Consider the following 20,846-nt stretch of genomic DNA (forward strand, 5'->3'; position numbering starts at 1 on the left):
AAATTAGTAATATTGTACTATGCCAATTTAGTTATAACTATGGTTCCCAGTTTCAGTTTATATATGTTAAATTATTTAATAACAATTCAATATCTACTTCTTTCATATAATAATGGCAACAAAGGAGGGGAAAAAGAAAATTCAGAAGCACAATATCAGGAAGTGCCTAATTTTATTCTTGAGTTAACTTGACAGATTCTACTAAAACTTGATGAAAATTTTGCATGCTCCCCATACAAATACCATGTGATCACATGTACACACAAATTTTCATTGTATTTAAGGGCATTCAAGGATTCCACAAAGCTAATTGATATGAGTCTAAGGAGTTCACAGAGACTCTCCTGCCCTAAAGTATATGTCCTGTGGTATAGGCCTTCCCAACTCAGGGCTTCTGTATGACTTTTGTGCTAAACCAGATCAAGGAATGACTGACCCACTTATCCTTTATTGATGACTTAGCTCCGTATAATAGGTATTTGAGATAATACCTTCAAGGCAAACTTTTTTTATTCTTCTCTATCTCTACCAATTCCACATTATATTTCTTCAGTCATGCCCATGTTACTATTATTTCTTTATAAAAATGTATAGTTTCCAGCCTGAAGACAAGCTTCAGTTAGTTCTATGCAGGGGTATAAATTCTAATGTGAACCTCTGGATTTCCTAGCTCGAAGAATAAGAAGACAGAGTTTGGAACAATTACATTTATTGGGAAGTTGGGAAAAAAGAGAGTAAAAAGCCAGGGATAGGAATCCTCAAATTTTGTTTATAAACTTGGACCAAATCTTTGGCTGACACCTGAGCCATAACTGAACAGGACAAACTTCAAGCAGCCAAGCCAAGTATGAAAGAACTTACTTGATATTTCTGCTATTGCTCCAAAGACAGAGCCCAGTCTTGCCAATTTTATTCTAAACAAAACCAAGGAAACAACAACAACAAGCCCATAATATTCTTAGAAAGTGTACTACAGAATCCAATGTATTTGCAAATAACATTTTAAATGTTTGATTATTAGTTTTATGTGTCAACTTACTTGTTTAAGGAATGTCCAGATAGATAGTAAATGTTACTTGTGGATATGTCTGTTGAAGATGTTTCCAGAAGAGACTAACATTTGAACTGGTAGATTGAATAAAGATCACCCTCACCAATGTGGGTAGACATCATGTAATCTGTTGATGATCAGAACAGAACAAAAATGTGACAGAAGAACAAATTTGCTCTTTCCATTTGATCTGGGACATCCATCTTTTGCTGCCCTTGAAACCAGAGTTTTGGACCCAAGACCCAAACTCCTGAGATTCCATATGCCAGGTCTGGCAACCCATCCCTAAATGTCAAATAAAGAGGCATGGTGAAGACAGAGAAAGGAGATTTGTTACACAGCTCAGGAAATGCTGTGGGAAGAGGCAGAGTAAGCACTGGACTCATCTTTAGCCATCTTCAGGGTACAGACATGAACTATCGGTTAAAGTGGACAAAGAACTGGGGGCAGGGGTTAAAAGTATGCATGGCTAAACAGTCCCAGTCACAGGTGTTTTCTGTTTGTCAATTATCTCAGTCCAATTGTTCCCAGAGGTATTCCAGAGAAGATGTTATCACCGTCATCACTCGAGGGGAGCAATCTGGTTCCCATGAAATGACTGCTCCTGCTCCAGGGTGCAGCCTCATCATTATAGGTAATTGTCCTCATTTGGAGGCGTATTCAGTCCTGCAAGTCTCGACTGTTCCTGATGAGAAGTTTCAGTCCCTTGTCATAAAGATGTTATCAGTTGTGTCCTTTCTGGAATCCAAGGTGATTGCTAAGTGAGTGCAAAGAGAATGGTTTAGAGGAAAGACAGATACAAAATGAGGGAGGGATTCCAATTTTCTCCTGTTTTTAGTTAATTCATGTGCCCAAGTAAGGTGTCGGTGCTTTTTAACAAAAGCAATTTGAGTACCTCTTACACCCTCAGACATCAGTGCTGCAGGGCCTTTGTGCCTGGCCTGGGACTTTCATTATTGTCTCCTCACCTGGTTCTCAGGCTTTCAGAATTGAATCTATACCACCAGCTTTCCTGGGCCTCTGATTTGCAGATGACAAATCTCAGGAGTAACATAATAATCAGCCTGCAAATATTTAATAAACCAAGAAGCATGAAAATGTGACTCATTTTTGAGATAAAAGACAAGCAATAGATATAAACCAATAGATGTTCCAAATGTTGGAATCATCAGACAAGGATTTAAATCAGTTATTTATAAGCATATTCAAGGACATAAAAGAAAATATGTGCATCATGAATGAAATAATAGCAAATCTAGCAGAGAATTAGGAACAAAAATTCCAGAATTAAAAAATATAATAACTGAAATAAAAAGTCACCAGGTAGACTTAATAGGGGAATACAGATAATAATAGAGTCAGCAAACTTCAGGGTAAATTAATAGAAATTATTCAACCTAAGGAACACATATAAAAATACTGAGATAAAGGGAACAAAGCCTTTGTGGCCATATCAAAAAGTCTAAAATAAGTAGAACTCGGTTCTCAGAAGGAGATGGAAGAAACAATTTGAAGAATATATAAGGAAAATAGCTAAATATTTTCAAATTTGGTGAGAGATATAAATTTACACATTCAAGAGCTCAACAAACCCAATGTGGGATAAACAAAAAAAAACTGCATTATTGAATAATAAATATTTTGGCTAGCCATCGTCACTGGTTCCTAGAACCTCTAAGTCTTTGAATTTTCTAAGAGTGATAGGAATATCTTTGTTATTCACAGTTAATACTTGGTATATTACCTGAACTTATTCTCATGAAAGACTCAGATTATAAGCTAGCCACACCAGAAAGACCATGCGATCACAGGTGTTATCAGCTCTGCCTCTGTGGTGCTAGAAATTCAGTTTGATCATGTGGCTAATGATTCAATCATTTCTAAGCAATGACACTCTGGACACTGAGGCTCAGGTAAGTTTCCCTGATTGGTAATTATACATCATTTTGCAGGGAAGTTGATGTGTTCTGAAGACACAAAAACTTTGTGTTTGGGACTCTTTCATACCTCACTCCATGGGTCCCTTCATTTGCAAGTCCTGACTTATATCCTTTACAATTAAGCTGTAATTATAAATATAATACCTTCCTGAGTTCCATAAGTTGTCCTAGAGAATTATAGATCCTGAGAGAATGGAGAACCCCTGAATTTGCTGCCAGGTAGTCAGAAGCACCCATATGGCTTGAAAATCCTGGGTATTGCAGCTGATTTCTAAAGTTAGGGGAGGATTGGGCCTTAACTTTTGAATTTGTTAGAAATTGCATGGCACACATCTGGTCACATAATCATCAAATTGCGGAAAACTAAATAGTTTGAAAGCTGTCAGAGAAAAATGTCATGTTACATATAAGAGAACTGTGATTTGAATGATTAATAACTGCTCATCAGAAAAGTAATGGAGACTAGAAGATAGTGGAATAGCAACTTTAAGGTATTGGGGTAAAGAAACAAAAAATCATATCAACCTAGTGAAAATGATTCTCCATCAATGAAAATGAAAAATAAACCCCACTTTTCAGATAAAAAAACTAGAAAGAGTCAATGTGGATTATAAGAACTAGCAAAAAAATGTTTAAAAAAGAGGAATAGCTAAGAAGTTCTTCAGGCAAGAAGAACTAAAACCAGATGGAAATTCAGATCTTAGATGTGGAGGAGCAAAGCACATTAGAAATTTAAAATGTATGTGGATATAATGATTTTGACAACTACTGCAAAAAGGACTAGAGAGTAAGCAAATGAACTCCTTATTAGTGAGAGTCCTACATTTTAGGTAACCCTAAGTAGGCCATGAAAAAGTAGCTGAAAAAGTTGCCAAGGAGAGAACGCTGTACAGACAAAACAGAAATCATTGAAGGATTTACTCAGTGCCCTTTGTACTTTATGCTGGTCACTAGAAAAGTGTGAAATAAATTTTATAAACTACTGTGAGAGTTTAACATATTCTTATGGAAAAAAGACATAATGTCATAATTCACAAATAGATATTAGTTATATAATGCAGTAAAATGGATGCTTGATTACAATGGAAGGGGTAAATTATGTGAAAAGGACTTTGGAGTGGGGTCAGGACCTAAAATGACAGAGAGAAGAGAGTGATACTCTAAGATATGATTTGGAGATGAAGTTTGGGGACAATGAGGATACATTGGGAATGATTATGATGGGATGATGATGAAAATATTGCTGCTGGTGAAGATGATTTTAATGAAAAATAATGAATGACTTGAAAACACACTTGCTAGTTAAAAAGGTTTCTGATAAATTAGATGAATGTGTTAGGTAGCACATTTTTAAGGTAAAAAATATAAATAACCAACTGTAAAATCTTAATTTGCACACGAAATTAGCAGGATATAAAATCAACGTACAAAAGTCAGTAGCTTTCCCATACACCAAAAATAAACTTTCTAAGAAAGAGATCATGAAAACAATCCCATTCACAACAGCCTCAAAAGAAGAAATACCTAGCAATAAACATATCCAAGGAGGTCAAGGACCTCTTCAATGAAAACTATAAAGCACTAAAGAAAGAAATTGAGGAAGACATTAGAAAGACCTCCCATGTTCATGCATTAGCAGAATTAATGTGAAAATAGCTATATTACTTAAAGCAATCTACAGATTCAATGCAATCCCCATTGAAATCCCAATGAGATTCTTAACAGAAATGGAAAAAAAATCCAAAAATTCATACAGATGCACAAAAGACCCTGAATAGCTAAAGCAATCCTGAGCAACAAAAAAGTAGTACTGGAGTATCTCAATATTTGACCCCAAGTTATACTACAATGTCATTGCAATAAAAACAGATACATAGACCAGTGTAATACCATAGGATATCCAGAAATAAGTCCATACCCTGATACCCATCTGATCTTTGACATAGCTGCCAAAAACACATTGAAGAAAATATAACCTCTTTAACCAAAGGCACTGGGAAGCTGGATATACATATGTAGAAGACTGTAACTTGATTCCTACCCCTTACTCTGTACAAAAATCAATCAATGTGGATCAAAGATCTAAATGTAAGACCTTAAACTTTGATAACACTACGGGAAAGCATAGGGAAAAAACTTGAAAAATACAGGCATAGGCAATGACTTTTTTAAGGAAATAAGAGCAAGAACTAACAAATGGGATTACATCAAAGTTTTTAAATTTAATTTAATTTTTATTAGCAAATTATTGTTGTACAGTGGGTACATTGTGACATTTACAAAAGTGCTTACAATATATCTTAGAGTCACCCCTCCATCATTCTGCTTTCTCACCCATCCACCTCCTTAGAATAGAACAGCTTTGACAGGTCACATTTTTCCATTTTCATGAATTACATAAAATTAAAAGGCTGGGCTGGGCATGTGACTCAAATCTCAAATGGGAGTGTGCTTGTCCTGAGTTCAAATGCCAGTACCACCAGAAAAAAAAAAGGAACTAGTAAAACACATCAAAGGAAACAATTACCAGAGAGAGCCTACAGAATGGGAGAAAATCTGTGCTAGCTCTTCATTGGATGAGGGATTAATATTAAGAACATATGGGGAAGAGAATTCCAAGATGGCGGCTAGAGGGAGGAAGCAGAAAGCGACCCTCCTATAGTGAAATCTTGGAGAGACGTAGGAGACACACTTTGCAGGCATAATCACTGAGAAAAGGCATAATTTTGACTCCTCCACATCTCCAGCCGGTGCAGAGAACCTCCACTTCACGTTAAACGGAGAAACAAGGAGGGCCCCCGGGGCTGCCAGTGGCCGGCACCCATACGGCTTGGGAAGACACGGACCAGGTGAGCTTTGCGGTACACGGTAGCCCCACAGACAAGCCTGGGCCAGAGCAGCACAGCCCCCTGGACAGACTGACCTCCACCCGGGAAAAAAGAGAAACTGAGTACTAAGCAATAAGAACAGTTAAGACACGCTGGAAAGAGGGTGGGGCGCCCTGAGCGCTGAAGATTGGGGGAAGGGAACCCTTCCCAGGATTGTAAATAAACGAGCTGGGCGGGCCGGAGAGGCTCTGGCGGGAGCGGGGCGCGCGCCCAGCAACCAGGAGCGGGGACGCTTGTGAGAGGAGGGAAGACCCAATTCCCACGTGAACTGTAAATAAACACGCAGGCCTGACAACGCGGGGCAGTGGCACCTTTCCCAGTGCTTGGAAAGGGGAAAGCCTGTGGCAGAGGCCGCCGCACAGGAGAACTCTGAGCAAACAAAGCCTGTGGGACCAGGTGAGTGCTAGCTCACCCCAGAGATCTGCATAAATAACACCACCAGGTACAGGCTGAGAGCAGCAGGCAGGCATGCCACAGTTGCAGATACCACTCTCAGAACTGTGTCCAGACGCTTTTTTTTCTTTTTCTCCCTACCTTTGATGAGAGAACAACCGAATTACACCTGCAAGCCGAAAAACTTACTGAAACTGTATTGCATTTGAACTGGGGACACTTGGTGGGGCTTTTTTTTTTTTTTTTATCTTCTGTGTGTGTGTGAGTGTAGTTTTGTTCTACTTTATGCATCCCCTTTGATGAGACAACTACAGAACAACATCTGAGGCACCAACTCCAGGACTGGAGATTGAGACGGACATCCAAATTATTAAGACTGAAATTGCATTGCATATAAACTTGGAAGTTTTTTGGTTTTTTGGGTTTTTTTTGTTTTTTTTAATTTTCTATTTTCCATTTTATTTTAATTCATTTTTATAAATAGATATTACTTTCATATACTTATTTTTTATTTTTTTTATCTTTGATTTTCAATCCTCTCTCTGTCACTCTATTGTCTGTTCAGCTTACTGTCGATTAGTACACTAACACTCCCTGTTTATACCTTTGAAACTCTCTTGTCTGATACCTTGTTCTGCTTTCTCCCTCTTGTCTGTATATTTGTTTTCCCCTTTTCTTTAACTTCTTGCTTTCCATCTCAGCTCACTCTTCCATTCTCAATATTACCATTGTTATTATTACAAGCTAGAAAATACTTAATTACACACAGTACAGGGACAGTAACAACACCAAGGACAATGACAGGAAGACAGAAAAAACAAGGAAACCAGTTTCCCCACAGCAAAAAATTAGTACAGGAACCAGAGGGGAATGAAGAGAACAGAAACTCAGAGCCAGATTCCAACAAAATGAAGATAAACTATGCCAAAGGACCCAATGAAGCCTACAAGAATAATTTAAAAGAAGACATACTACAAGTACTCAATGAGAATTTTATAGAGATGATACTGGATAGGGTCAACCAAAATGTACAGGAGACACTCAAGAAATTCCAAGACAATAAAAATAGAGAATTTGAAAAAGCAAAAGAAGAAATAAAGGAAACCATAGAAGCACTGTATAAACACCAAAGTGAAAGAGAGAACACAATGAATAAATGGATAAATGAACTCAGGACAAAAATAGACAACAATAAAGAAGAAAACAGCCAGGATATGGAAAACCTCAGAAAAAAGAACGAAACAGAACTGCAAAACAAAACGGAAGGCCAATCCAGCAGAATAGAACAAACAGAAGACAGAATCTCAGAACTTGAAGATGAAATGGTAATTAAAGGAAAACCCGAAGAACTATTAATTAAACAACTCAAGACCTGTGAAAAGAAAATGCAAGAACTCACTGACTCCATCAAAAGACCAAACTTGAGAATCATGGGCATCGAAGAAGGAGAAGAGGTGCAAGCGAAGGGAATGCGTAATATATTCAACAAAATAATAACGGAAAATTCCCAAATCTAGAGAAAGATATTCCCATACAAATGCAAGAGGCCTCCAGGACACCAAACAGACCAGATCAAAATAGAACTACTCCATGACATATGATCATTAAAACAGCAAGTTCAGAAACTAAGGAAAGAATATTGAAGGCTGTAAGAGAGAAAAAACAAGTAACATACAAAGGTAAACCCATCAAAATCACAGCAGACTTCTCAACAGAAACATTAAAAGCAAGAAGAGCGTGGGGTGAGATCTTCCGGGCACTGAATGAAAATAACTTCAACCCCAGGATACTCTACCCAGCAAAGCTATCATTCAAAATAGATGGAGCAATAAAAGTCTTCCATGATAAGCAGAAACTAAAACAATATGTGACCACAAAGCCACCATTACAAAAGATTCTGCAAGGGATCCTGCACACAGAAAGTGACACCCAACTTAACCATGAAAAGGCAGGCAGCACCAAACCACAGGATAAGAAAAAGCAAGACAGAAGAGAGTAACATCAAGTTAGGTACACACAATCAAACCTTCAAACAACTAAGATAACTAAATGGCAGGAATCACCACATACCTATCAGTACTAACACTTAATGTTAATGGACTTAATTCACCCATCAAAAGACACCGTTTGACAAAATGGATTAAAAAAGAAGATCCAACAATTTGTTGCTTACAGGAGACTCATCTCACCGACAGAAATAAGCATATGCTTAGGATGAAAGGCTGGAAGAAGATTTACCAAGCCAATGGCCCCCGAAAACAAGCAGGAGTAGCAATACTTATCTCTGACAAAGTAGACTTCAAACCTACATTGATCAAACGAGATAAAGAAGGACATTCCATACTAATAAAAGGGGAAATAGACCAAAAGGAAATAATAATCATCAATCTGTACGCACCCAATGTCAATGCACCCAATTTCATCAAACATACCCTGAAAGACATAAAAGCATATATAAATGCCAACACAGTGGTTGTGGGAGACTTTAACACTCCATTATCATCAATAGATAGGTCATCCAAACAAAAACTCAATAAAGAAATCCAAGATCTAAAATATGCAATAGATCAAGTGGACCTAGTAGATGTCTACAGAACATTTCATCCAACCTCTACACAATGTACATTCTTCTGAGCAGCCCATGGAACCTTCTCCAAAATAGATCATATCCTAGGGCACAAAGCAAGCCTCAGCAAATATAAGAAAATAGAAATAATACCGTGCATACTATCTGATCACAATGCAGTAAAAGTAGAACTCAACAACGAAAGTAAAGACAAAAAACATGCAAACAGCTGGAAACTAAATAACTCATTACTTAATGAAGAATGGATCATCAATGCAATAAAAGAGGAAATTAAAAAGTTCTTGGAAGTCAATGAAAATGAAAACACAACCTACCGGAACCTATGGGACACAGCTAAGGCAGTCTTGAGAGGAAAGTTTATAGCCATGAGTGCATATATTAACAAGATTGAAAGATCCCAAATCAATGACCTAATGATACACCTCAAACTCCTAGAAAAACAAGAACAAGCAAATCCCAAAACAAATAGAAGGAGAGAAATAATAAAAATAAGAGCTGAAATCAACGAAATAGAAACCAAAAAAACCATAAAAGAATTCATGAAACAAAAAGTTGGTTCTTTGAAAAAATAAACAAGATCGATAGACCCCTGGCAAACCTGACTAAAACGAGGAGAGAAAAAACCCAAATTAGTAGAATTAGGAATGCAAAAGGGGAGATAACAACAAACACCATGGAAGTCCAGGAAATCATCAGAGACTACTTTGAGAACCTATATTCAAATAAATTTGAAAATCTAAAAGAAATGGACAGATTTCTAGATACATATGATCATCCAAAACTGAACCAAGAGGAAATTAATCACCTGAATAGACCTATAACACAAAATGAAATTGAAGCAGCAATCAAGAGTCTCCCCAAAAAGAAAAGTCCAGGACCTGATGGATTCTCTGCTGAATTCTATCAGACCTTTAAAGAACTGATACCAACCCTCCTTAAACTGTTCCATGAAATAGAAAGGAAAGGAAAACTGCCAAACACATTTTATGAAGCCAGTATTACACTTATCCCAAAACCAGGCAAAGACACCTCCAAAAAGGAGAACTATAGGCCAATCTCCTTAATGAACATTGATGCAAAAATCCTCAACAAAATAATGGCAAATCGAATTCAGCAACACATCAAAAAGATTATTCACCACGACCAGGTAGGCTTCATCCCAGGGATGCAGGGGTGGTTCAACATACGAAAATCAATAAACGTAATAAACCACATTAACAGAAGCAAAGACAAAAACCACTTGATCATCTCAATAGATGCAGAAAAAGCCTTTGATAAGATCCAACATCATTTCATGATAAAAGCTCTAAGAAAACTAGGAATAGAAGGAAAGTTCCTCAACATTATAAAAGCTATATATGACAAACCTACAGCCAGCATTATACTTAACGGAGAAAAATTAAAACCATTCCCTCTAAAATCAGGAACCAGACAAGGATGCCCACTATCTCCACTCCTATTCAACATAGTACTGGAATTCCTAGCCAGAGCAATTAGGCAAGAAGAAGGAATAAAAGGAATACAAATAGGTAAAGAAACTGTCAAAATATCCCTATTTGCAGACGGCATGATCCTATACCTTAAAGACCCAAAAAAACTCTACTCAGAAGCTTCTAGACATCATCAATAGCTATAGCAAGGTAGCAGGATATAAAATCAACATAGAAAAATCATTAGCATTTCTATACACTAACAATGAGCAAACGGAAAAAGAATGTATGAAAACAATCCCATTTACAATAGCCTCAAACAAAATCAAATACCTAGGTGTAAACCTAACAAAAGATGTGAAAGACCTCTACAAGGAAAACTATACACTTCTGAAGAAAGAGATTGAGGAAGACTATAGAAAGTGGAGAGATCTCCCATGCTTATGGATTGGTAGAATCAACATAGTAAAAATGTCGATACTCCCCAAAGTAATCTACATGTTTAATGCAATTCCCATCAAAATTCCAATGACATTCATTAAAGAGATTGAAAAATCTACTGTGAAATTTATATGGAAACACAAGAGGCCACAAATAGCCAAGGCAATACTCAGTCAAAAGAACAATGCAGGAGGTATCACAATACCTGACTTCAAACTATATTACAAAGCAATAACAATAAAAACAGCATGGTACTGGCACAAAAACAGACATGAAGACCAGTGGAACAGAATAGAGGATCCAGATATGAAGCCACACAACTATGAGCAACGTATCTTTGACAAAGGAGCTAAAAATATACGATGGAAAAATAGCAGCCTCTTCAACAAAAACTGCTGGGAAAACTGGTTAGCAGTCTGCAAAAAACTGAAACTAGATCCATGTATATCACCCTATACCAAGATTAACTCAAAATGGATCAAGGATCTTAATATCAGACCCCAAACTCTTAAGTTGATACAAGAAAGAGTAGGAAATACTCTGGAGTTAGTAGGTATAGGTAAGAACTTTCTCAATGAAACCCCAGCAGCACAGCAACTAAGAGATAGCATAGATAAATGGGACCTCATAAAACTAAAAAGCTTCTGTTCATCAAAAGAAATGGTCTCTAAACTGAAGAGAACACCCACAGAGTGGGAGAAAATATTTGCCAACTATACATCAGACAAAGGACTGATAACCAGAATATACAGGGAACTTAAAAAACTAAATTCTCCCAAAACTAATGAACCAACAAAGAAATGGGCATGTGAACTAAACAGAACTTTCTCAAAAGAAGAAATTCAAATGGCCAGAAAACACATGAAAAAATGCTCACCATCTCTAGCAATAAAGGAAATGCAAATTAAAACCACACTAAGATTCCACCTCACCCCTGTTAGAATAGCCATCATCAGCAACACCACCAACAACAGTTGTTGGCGAGGATGCGGGGAAAAAGGAACCCTCTTACACTGTTGGTGGGAATGTAGACTAGTACAACCACTCTGGAAAAAAATTTGGAGGCTACTTAAAAAGCTGGACATCAATCTACCATTTGATCCAGCAATACCACTCTTGGGGATATACCCAAAAGACTGTAACTCCAGAGGCACCTGCACATCCATGTTTATTGCGGCACTATTCACAATAGCCAAGTTATGGAAACAGCCAAGATGCCCCAGCACTGACGAATGGATTAAGAAAATGTGGTATCTATACACAATGGAATTTTATGCAGCCATGAAGAAGAACGAAATGTTATCATTCGCTGGTAAATGGATGGAATTGGAGAACATCATTCTGAGTGAGGTTAGCCTGGCCCAAAAGACCAAAAATCGTATGTTCTCCCTCATATGTGGACATTAGATCAAGGGCAAACACAACAAGGGGATTGGACTATGAGCACATGATAAAAGTGAGAGCACACAAGGGAGGGGTGAGGATAGGTAAGACACCTAAAAAACTAGCTAGCATTTGTTGCCCTTAATGCAGAGAAACTAAAGCAGATACCTTAAAGCAACTGAGGCCAATAGGAAAAGGGGACCAGGAACTAGAGAAAAGGTTAGATCAAAAAGATTTAACCTAGAAAGTAACACCCACGCACAGGAAATCAATGTGAGTCAATGCCCTGTATAGCTATCCTTATCTCAACCAGCAAAACCCCTTGTTCCTTCCTATTATTCCTTATACTCTCTCTACAACAAAATTAGAGATAAGGGCAAAATAGTTTCTGCTGGGTATTGAGGGGTGGGAGCGGGAGGGGGTGGAGTGGGTGGTAAGGGAGGGGGTGGGGGCAGGGGGGAGAAATGAACCAAGCCTTGTATGCACATATGAATAATAAAATAAAAATAAAATAAAAAAAAAGAACATATGGGTATCTCAAAAATTAAACATCAAAAGAAAATAATCCAATTAATAATTGGGCAAACGAATTGAACATACTATTCTTAAAAGAAGTACAAATAGCCAACAGATTCCTGAAGTGTACAAACGACATCCTTAGCCATAAAGGAAATGTAAATGAGAACAACACTCAGATTTCATCTCACCCTCATCAGAAGGACTACGATCAAGAAAACAAAGAACAACAAACATTGTACCAACCAGTACAGGGGCTACAAATCCTCATACACTATTGGTGGGAATGTAAATTAGTCTAGTCGCTATGGAAATCAGTATGGGGGTTCCTCAAAAATTAAAAATAGAACCTACCATATGATCCTCCTATAATCACTCCTGGGCATATAATCAAAAGAATTTAGGTCAACATACAATACAGATACCCACATATCCATGTTTATTGAAGTATTATTCATAATAGCCAAACTATGGAATCAGACTAGATGTTCATCAATTGATGAATGGATTAAGAAAATGTGGTACAAGGCTAGTGGAGTAGCTCAAGTGGTAAGAGTACCTGCCTAACAAGTGTGAAGTCCTGAATCCAAATCCTAGCACCACCAAAAAAGAAAGAAAGAAAATGTATATACACAATGCAGTATTATTCAGTCTTAAAAAAGATGGAATTATGTTGTTTGCAAGAAAATAGGTGGAACTGGAGGTCATCCTGTCAAGTGAAATTAGCTGGACTCAGAAAGCCATATATTGCATGCTTTCTGTCATATGTGGAATCTAGACTTAAAATAAAAATGACATGAATGTAATAGCACAGTTTGGCGGAGAACCAGTGGGAGGTTGTCACAGGAGGGCTCAGACAGAGACAAGAGAGGGCACCAAAGCTTTTGGGAAGCACGTTTATTAGGCAGACTTGCAGAGTCAGCAGACTTGAGTCCAAAGGCTGAACCCCAAGAACCAAGTGGCCTTCCTTATATACCATTTAGAGCAGGTTACAGAAATGGGCGGGGGGAGCTACAGCTGTCCCATACATAATCACATATTATTTCATTGGTTGCTTTAACCTCTGGGGTGAGGTGACCCTTCTCTGGTGTCCAGGTAACATTCTCTGACTCAGGTTTTTCTTTGTTTCACTGTAGCACTCGTTATCTCCCTATACCCTCCCTGCCTTCCTGCCACAATGTGGGTTGGATGAAAGAGGGGGGGTTCTGATGAAAGTATGCGTGTATGGAAATATCAAATTGAACCCCTTTGTATAATTAATATACTATAATAAATATTTATAAATAAACTTGTATATGAATTTTACATGCCATTTTTTGAGTCAGGGTTTTGCTATGTAGTCTAGCCTCCTGAATGCTGGGATTATAGGTATGAACCACTACACTCTGACTTCACAGCCATTTTAAAATGTGTTGTGTGCTTTTGAGTTTTGCCACTGCACCTCCTTTCACCAAATCACTTCAAATCCAATTCTCCTCATTCTTTCTAAAATGTCTGACCTATGGCAGTCTAATGAGTCTTTGATGATATCCTCCCTTTGATTCTGTGACATTAGTGTATGCCAGAGCTTTGTATAAACTGACTGTTCTTTCTCTTCTTTTTTTCATTATTCCATTCGCAGTGGGTGGACCCCTGAGCATAGTTCTCTACGTTCATCTCAACTTTCTTTTGTCAGTGTATACCTCATGGGAGCAACTTATTTTCATCCAAACAGAGGTCCCTCAATCTAGCTCTCAAACTAATATTTGATCCTTGAGAGTTGTCATATGGGTTTGATTTATTTTGTGGGAAGATTTTAAACTACTTATTCTCTATATTTTTATTAAGAGTAGAATTTTTGGTTCACTTTCAGATTAAAGAGATTATGCCAGTTTTTTCCATGGTGATTATATAAATTCATGCTCTGGCCACAAGTACATGATGTGTTCATTTGCTCAAACACTGTTAACACTGAATATTACCAAATACTTTTTGTAAGCTTTAATTAGGGAAGTCAAAAAATCATGTCTTTGAAATTGAGTATCTTTTCTTGTGTCTACTGGATTTTAGCAGTTAATATCTTTTTTTATTTTTCTAATAGGCAGTTATTAACATTCATTTATGGAAGGTCTTCATTTGGGATATCATTCCTTCATGTTTGTTTTGCTTGTGGATGCATGTGTGTCACAACAGTAATACCCAAATACATACTGTTACTCAGTAGTGCTGTCATCAAATATTCTTTACAAATGCATTTTAATGACAGGAGAATATTAGGGATAATATTAATTGAAAATAACAGGATAGGAAGTTAGGCTTATGTCATGGTCTTTATTGTGTTTTAACAAGCATTGGTTCTATGTTTGTGTTCCTCCAAAATTCACATTGAGACCTAGCTTCATGCAATAGTATTAACAGGTGGGGCCTTTAAGAGATGATTAAGTCTTCATGTGAAGGATGGACCAGCCTCTTATAAATGAGGCTTCCCACAGCATTTTCTCCTTTTGCTTTTCTGCCTTCTGCCAGGTGATGATGCTGCAAGAAGCTCTCACCATATAGAGAACTCTGGCACCTTTACCTTGGTCTTCCCAGCCTCTAGACCTGTTAGAAATAAATTTGTTCTTTGTAAATTACCCTGGCTCAATTATTTTAATATAGCAGCACAAAGGTATGAGGACAATTAAGAAAAAAGGGGTTGGAAAGAAATATACCAACTATTACCTGCCTCTATATATTTTTTTATATTTTACAACTTTCTATAAAGGCTTTGAAATACTTGGATACAGATACAATTTTTTTATGAATATCATTGTATATTTTTGTAAAAATCCTTTGGCAGGAACTGTGTGGTTGATGGGCAGAGAACTGAGAGCTAATTCATTTTAGAAGGAACTGCTGAATGGCCAACATTAATTCAGGGATGAAAGGGGTTGCTTCCTCAACAGGTTGTGAGTGCCCAAAGTCAAGTTAAATTGATAACAGCTTTGGTGGGTGGAGAAATTCCTTGTGAGGGTGGGAAATTCATGTTTTGGACAGGACGTTGGGCTAGGTAACTTTTAATTTCTCTGCTAACTTTGAAAGTCCATGATTAATTGTGGACTGACACCTGGAACTCTAGAGTAGAGGAAAGTTTGGTGTGAGACGGATTTGCATGCAGTTTACCCAATATGAATAAATGAATCTTCTCTTTTTCTCAGGTCTGTTTTGTGTGGGAGCTGGTCCTGGAGATGGAAGGAGCACAGAAAGGTGTTGCTAAGGCAGGACTAATTATTAACCATGTTAACTCCACTAATATAATAAAGAGAACAGACAGGGTAGGGTTAGGTGCTGGGAGAAGTCTGCTTTGGAGGCGAAATGAATTGGGAATTGTGCTGTTAGGTTTGGCATTCATCTTACCCTACAGTCTCACCTTGTGAGGAAGGGCGACCGCTTAAGGGGAAGAGGGGCCAAAGCAACTGGCTTTGGTTTCCCATCCAGTCCTATCTGACCATTGCTATTGGGGTTTGGATATAGGAGACAGGCTTAAGCACAATGATAGTCCAAACGACGTGTCAACGTGGAGTTGATGGACAATATTAAGGTATGACATTTAAGGGAATTGCTGAAAGTCTTTCTTCTACTGAGGCTAGAGAAAACTCTCTTCCAGTTAAACAATGTATTTAGGAAGAGCTAAGGCTGTGTTTGCATTTGTGGGTGGATTAGTGTTAATACTTTAACGGTGCTTAACGAGAGGTTAGAACCCATCAGGGACGTTTAAGATTTTAATAGGTCTCCAGCCTTAAAAGAGTTTTTCTCTGGATACAGTGGCTGAGCATGTAGAAGAAGATAGCTTGAGTATGCTGACTGACTACTGCCAGGATGGATATTCCCAGAGAAGAGAAACTAAGGGAGGGACCCAGGAACACCCAGAGCACTGTCAGCTCAAGAAAGTCGGAGGAGGGCCAGGCGCGAGTGGAGGTCAAGGCAGGCAGGGCGGAGGGTCTAGGGACGGGTCCGGTGACTCGGACTGTAGCCAAGGTGAGGGCAGGGCCTCGGGAGCGCGGCCACCCTCCCTCTGCCCGCTTGCTCCGTCCCTAGAAAAGGGGCGGTTCGGTCTGCGGCTCTGTCTCCGAAGCCCTACGCGGTCGTAGCGGAGCCTGGCGTGCAGCAGAGCCTCCCAGGCCGCAGCGCAGCGCGGGCTCAGGGCGCGGGGGCCCACGCTGCCCAGAGTCAGCGCAGCGCGCGCATGTCACCGCGCAGGACACGCGCGCCCGGACCCCGACCCAGGTACTCGATTCCCACGCGGCTCCCCTTTTCTGCGCCCCGGGTACCCGATCCGGGGTGGAAAGCACTGATTGGGAAGCTCGCCTGAAATTGAAGGGAAAAATTCTCGCGTCCCATCTTGGCCACTGACAGCTCAGTTTGAGGGATCTGCACAGGTTTCGACGGTGTAAAACGACCGGAATATCCTGTTTTAGGGGAAGAGGCTGAGGGCTACATACAGGGAAGGAGGTGAGTCCTGCGTCTGTATCTGCCCTCTGCGCCCATCTCTAGGACCTGTCAGGGGTCATTTCCGATACCAACTTGGCATCTTAGCTCCGTGGTAATTCACTGTCAGTTTAGTCCCTGGCTTCCTCCTATGTGCTTTAGGCCGATTTACAGAGCAAGCACTTGGCAGAGAAACTTGTGCAAAGGAGGATTAGAAAATGTTAAGATTTTGCTGAATTGTAACTGGTCCTGCCCCATCTCAGAGTACTTTATATCCACCGTTATTTTCTTGCTCTTTCATGCGTGTGTGGTTATCTTCAACCAGCTCCTGCTCAACCTAAGAGAAGCCAGGATGCACCAGATATGAGTGCTTAGCAAATATTTTTCAATGAAAAATAGAAGGGCAGAAAATTTGCAACTGGTGCTTAGGATATCCAATATCCTTTGGGTTAACGGATTTGCAACAGTTCAATTAGAAACAAACAAAAAATCTCGTGGTTGTACACAGAATGGGATTTATTTTGATCCACTCAGTTTATTTTTTGTGGCACTTGCTAAGCATGTGCTCTACCACTTGTACCACTCCACCAGCCCTTGATCCATTAAGTTATGGTGGGAGTCTTGGACAGAGACAGGAAAACTTTGGGCTACATCACTAAGAATACTTCTGACCTCTAAGAGGGAAAGGCACACATTCTAGAGTTTCTTCCACCTGTACAGTTCTGTGATGAAATGAACCTATCATCTTCATAAACGTGTTGATTTCAGTGGCTCCCAAAGACTGTTTATCAGAATGTTCCTTGTCAGCTTAGAATCGTAATATCCCTTTAAGGGAATGGCCCCTAATTCAAGCGTACCATACTGCTGAGAGGACCCCAAACACAAAACATGGCATAGTCCCAGGTGATATGGTATGGGTTAAAAGGCATCAGTCCAAAACCCTAGAGCCTAGATGAAAAGGACCTTATGTTGTACTGTTTACTACCCCTACCGCCCTCAAGGTTGACGGCATCGGACCTTGGATCCATTACTCCCACATGCGTTGAGCCAATCATCAAAAACAAAAAGGGGCTAAAGTGTGGACTGTACGGCGACACCCAGACAACCCATTAAAGCTAAAGCTCTTGCGGCCCCAAAAACATGCAGAGTCTTCAGGAGCCATCACGAATGAGTTGGATGATCTTCCTGATCCTGCTCATTGCCCGGAGCAGGAGCCTTGCCGAAACCAACCCTCACCAGCCTTATAAACAAACCTGGATACTCACCGATGGGGAGACACATACCACCCTCAATGAGACTACTCACACTGCCCCATTGGGAACTTGGTGGCCAGAACTACAATTCTGCTTCAGAGACATCAATCCTGCCTACGGGGCCACTGCCCCGGACTCAGCTCGACGCTATGGTTTTTATGCTTGCCCGGGCCACCAAAAGAGCAAAGACTGTGGGGGGGATACAATACTCTTTCTGTAAGTCATGGGCATGCATCACATCTAACGATGGTAAATGGAAATGGGGAGTATCAAAACCAGACCTGCTCACATTTGCATTTGTAAATGGGGCATCGGGGGGAACACCATGGGGAAGCAGATGGGGGGGGGCTAAGCCTTCCGATTTTCAACCGCGGTTGCTGGCCCACAGATCTAGATAGAATCAAGGTCACTTTCACTGAAGCTGGTAAACAGGACACCTCAGGATGGATGCAAGGAAGGATATGGGGAATTGTATTTTATAAATATGGTAGACACACTGGCTCGACCATAGTAGTCAGATTGAAAATTGAGCCCACGGGGCCACCGTCCACAGCAGTAGGCCCTAATAAGGTACTTAGGCTGCCCTATGTAAAGCCACCTCCCCGACGTTCCACAACTCACCACCTTCCCTCAACCATAGCCCAGGCTAATGTCACCACTCCAAGACCATCAGGAACCAGCCCTCCCCTGGTGAGGCCCAGTCTCATGACCGGGTCCAAAGACCCCCTCTGGGACCTGGTAGATGCTGCATTCCTGACGTTAAACCACACCAACCCTAGCATGACTACCTCCTGCTGGCTGTGCTATGATGTGAGGCCCCCATTATATGAGGCAATAGGGCTAAATGTCACCTATAATAGCTCAACTAGTGAAAACCCCACCCAATGTTCCTGGAGAAACCGTAAAAGAGGTCTGACCATACAACAGGTAAGTGGCCAAGGAACCTGCTTAGGAAAGGTGCCAAGGGGTAGACAAGACTTATGTACTGTTATTAAAGCCAATCAAACCTGGGACAGCACTATTAACTGGATAGTTCCAAAGGACGAGGGGTGGTGGCTATGCTCACGGTCTGGACTCACCCCTTGCCTATCAACTAAGGTGTTTAACAGCTCTAAAGAATTCTGTGTCATAGTGGCTGTGCTGCCCCGCATCCTCTATCATTCAGAGGAGAGTCTATATTCATACTGGAATACAAAAACGGTTGAAAGAAGGAAAAAGAGAGAACCTATTTCCGCACTAACTATTGCTACCCTACTCAGCCTAGGGTTAGCGGGGGCAGGAACCGGCATAGCCTCCTTGGCCACCCAGCATAAAGGGATGTCTTCGTTGCGCGCAGCCATAGACGAAGATATAGAGAGAATAGAAACCTCCATTAGCCACCTAGAAAAATCCCTTACTTCTCTATCTGAGGTAGTACTTCAAAACCGACGAGGTCTGGACTTGCTGTTCCTCCAAAAGGGGGGACTATGTGTTGCCCTAGGGGAAGAATGTTGTTTTTACGCTGACCATACCGGAGTTGTTCGTGACTCCATGTCTAAACTTTGAAAGAGCCTAGAACAAAGAAAATGAGAAAAAGAGGCCGGGGAAAGCTGGTTCAAGACTTGGTTTAACCAGTCCCCATAGTTAGCTACCCTCCTATCTACACTGGCAGGGCCAATAATAACCCTCCTATTACTTGTTACCATAGGACCATGGATTCTAAACCGACTTATGACCTTTGTCAAAAGTTGAATTAATACTATCCAACTTCTGGTCCTCCGCCAACAATATCAGGCTCTTCATCCACTTGAGAATGATTCCTCAATTTAGGCCATAAGAAAAGGGGGGAATGAAAGGAATAGGATGTCTCAGCGGACCCCACCCCCCTGTTGGAGAAACCAGTACCAAAGGCCCCGTGTAGATTAGATAAGCAGAGCAGCAGGGCTCAGCTCGGGCATATAGAACGTGAGGAATGTGAGCAGGTTGCGAAAGATGACGGGATGTACGTGCAAGATGTGCTCTGCCTGCTTGCTCAATGTTGATAACGTAAATACGCGCGCAAATGCTGACCTTGTACTCCATAGGCTAGGAAGTACACGTACTCTTAGATAGGCTGGAAATGTATGTGGTGTTACAAAATCATTGGCTATGTGCCGCGCGGGCTTTTGCTGTAACGGCAGGTAGTGGTCTATATAAGATCTCCCCTAAAGAGGCTCAGGGTCGTGTTTTCCTAACTGGTCCTGCGTGTCCGTGTGGGAGCTCGACCCTGGCTAGCCAGCCCAATAAACTCTGCTTTGTTGATTGCATTCACGTGTGGCTCTCTGTCTCTCGGGGGTCCTAACAATGTTAGTTAGAAACCATGAAAGAACTTGATTCTAAATGATCTTGGAATATGATACATTTTGGGAGGTCATTATTGACTTATTGTTCCCCCAGAGTAGTTCATGAGCCATTTAACCCTGTTTAAGTATTCATACGACATTTGTGAAGAATTGTAAAACATCAGTCATGTTTTTAGTCTTTCGAATTTATTTTTTCA

Source organism: Castor canadensis, chromosome 2 (genome assembly GCF_047511655.1).
Source record: "Castor canadensis chromosome 2, mCasCan1.hap1v2, whole genome shotgun sequence".
NCBI lineage: Eukaryota > Metazoa > Chordata > Mammalia > Rodentia > Castoridae > Castor > Castor canadensis.